The 2,500-nt window shown below is 77.9% G+C and overlaps 1 non-coding gene across 1 annotated transcript; it reads right to left on the reverse strand.

Annotated features, from left to right (window-relative positions):
* Positions 1-412: 412 nt before the first annotated feature.
* On the reverse strand, positions 413-565 carry LOC141955207 (5.8S ribosomal RNA). The gene has a single exon (XR_012632424.1). It is a non-coding gene; the product is annotated as a 5.8S ribosomal RNA (ribosomal RNA).
* Between the last annotated feature and the right edge of the window lie 1,935 nt (positions 566-2,500).

Raw genomic sequence — 2,500 nt, forward strand, 5'->3', positions numbered from 1 at the left:
ACGGGGAGGACCCCCGTTCCCACGGCGCACGCCCCGCACGCGAGCGGCAGCACGGCACGGTACCGCCGCGGTACCCACCCGCAGACAGCCGCCCGCGCGGGAGGAGGCCGGGGAAGAGGCCCGCGCCTCTCCCCCCCCGACACCTCGGCCCTTCCCCACCGCCGCGCCCGACCCGGCCGGACCGAACCAACGGGCCGCCCGGCCCCGGCGGGACGAGGCTCCGCCAAGCGGGCGTTCCGGGAGCGGGGAGCTTCGGAGCGCTCCCCGAGTCTCCACTTAGGGGGACGAAGGCCCTCGGCCGACACCGACGGGCCTGCGAGGCACCCCAGCCGCGCCGCCGCGGACGCCGCCCGCCCGCCCGCCGAGGCGAGGCGGGGAGGGACGGCGCACCGGCCGGCGATTGATCGTCAAGCGACGCTCAGACAGGCGTAGCCCCGGGAGGAACCCGGGGCCGCAAGTGCGTTCGAAGTGTCGATGATCAATGTGTCCTGCAATTCACATTAATTCTCGCAGCTAGCTGCGTTCTTCATCGACGCACGAGCCGAGTGATCCACCGCTAAGAGTTGTCTGCCTTTCGGCACCGCCCCGCGCGCGCGGAGGGGCCGGGACCGCTCCGCAAAAGCGGCCCCCTTCTCGGACGACGGACCGCCGCCCCACCGACCGACCGACCGCCCCCCTCCGCACGCGCGGAGGGGGCGCGCGACGACCGGCGGGCGACGGTCGCGCCTCGCCTCAGATGACCGTACCGACATCACAACGGAGGGAAGGAAGGGAAGGGTGAAACAAGCTCCGAACGGCAAGGGCCCGGGGAGCCCGCGCTCCCGACCGACCTGGGGAAACAACAAGCACCTTGCTCGCTTCGGAGGCGGCCCAGGCGTCCGGGCTCGGCCCGGCCTCCGCACGGAGGGCCGGCGGCGCGTCCGACCGCGCGCCCGGACCTGCACCCGCCTCTCGCTCGCGCGGAGGGGGGAAACCACAGACGCTGACCGCCGCGCGGGCGACCAGCGGGGGCGCCCCGCTCGCGCCGCGCGCGCCTCCGCGCCGCCCAGCGCCCGCGCGCTGCGACAGCCGGCTCCTTGCCCCCGTGGCCCCGAAACCCCGGCTCTCGCCCCGACGCCGGGAACGCCCGCACGGCGCCGCCGCCGCAACACACCGGAGACAGGGACGGACGGCCAACCGCCGGAACCCGAGACGGCGACGCGACGCCGCCGCCCGGCGCTCCGCCCGACCGCCGCCCGGCCACCGCACCGCCGCGGCTGCCCTCCCGGAGCCGCCGCCGCCGCTTCTCCTCTCGGCCCCTTCCGCAGGCACGCGCCAGGCAGAAGGCGGACGCCGCTGAGCCGGAGGCGACGCCCCCTCTCCCCGCTTCCGCGCGGAGAACGGGACGGGGAACGCCCCTCGGCCGCCCACCCGCCTCGCCTGACCGAGACCGGGAAAGGCGACTGCGAAGCGACGGGCAGGACCCGGGACGGGACAGGCCACGCGGCCGGCCACCGAGCGACCGCCGGCCGGCACGCCGAGCGGCGGCGCCACCGCCGCCGCTCGGGCCCGGGGGCTGCGCCGCCCCTCCCCTCAGCCGGGGCGGGAAGGGGTGGGGGTGGCAAGCAAGGAGCACGAAGCCGCAAGCGCGCCGCTGCGCGTCCACGGAGACGCGGCGGCCCGAGCAGGCCGCCCCGCCCGGCGAGACCCCCGACCGTGGGGGAATCGCCATCGCCCCCGACGGCGAGAGAGCCCGCGCTCCCCGCCGGGGGGGGGAGGTTCCCCTTCGCGTTTCGAGGGCGAGGCAGGCCGGCTGCGGCCGACCGAACGCCGCCGGTCTCGCCGCCGAGACCGGACCGCGGAGAAGGGGGGGCAGGGGGGACACCCCTCCCCGGAGCGGCCGCCCGAGGGGACAAAAAGCCCACGGCGTGGGCGGCGGCCGCCATGGCCAGGGCCTGCACGAGAGCGACTCCCGCCCCTGGAGGCTCAACCGCCGCACACGGCCGGGGCCCGCCCCTGCGGGTCGCACCGAGCCGCCCGAGTCTTTAAACCTCCGCCCGGCTCCGCGGCCTTCGACCCCCGGGCTCAGCCGAGGGAGGGCCGCGGAGGCGCGGACGCTAGGTACCTGGCCCTGGGGTGAGGGAAACATCCTCAAGGGCCCCGCGGGGGTGCCTCCCCCGCTGCCGCCATCGGGGGAGCGTCCGCCCGCGGGGGCGCGCCCGACATCCGCCACCACCACCACGTCCTCCTGGCCCGGGGCCCGAGGTTTCCCTCAGTATCCCGGCGCTGCGCCCGGGAGGAGAGCCGTGGCTCGGGCCGCCCGCTGGCGCGCGGGACACGGCCCGGCGCGGGAACTCGCCCGCCGGCCCGAGGGCCGGCGCCACGCACCCGAGCCCGGAACGCCCAGAGGCCTCGGCCCTGCACGCGGCCGGCCGGCCCCCCGGCGGGCTTGCTCCGCAGCAAGCCCGCCACGGTGCGGGCAGGAAGGATCGGGGGAGACGCCTCCCCCGACCCCGGCGAG

The sequence above is a fragment of the Athene noctua genome, unplaced genomic scaffold (genome assembly GCF_965140245.1).
Source record: "Athene noctua unplaced genomic scaffold, bAthNoc1.hap1.1 HAP1_HAP1_scaffold_140, whole genome shotgun sequence".
NCBI classification, from domain to species: Eukaryota; Metazoa; Chordata; class Aves; order Strigiformes; family Strigidae; genus Athene; species Athene noctua.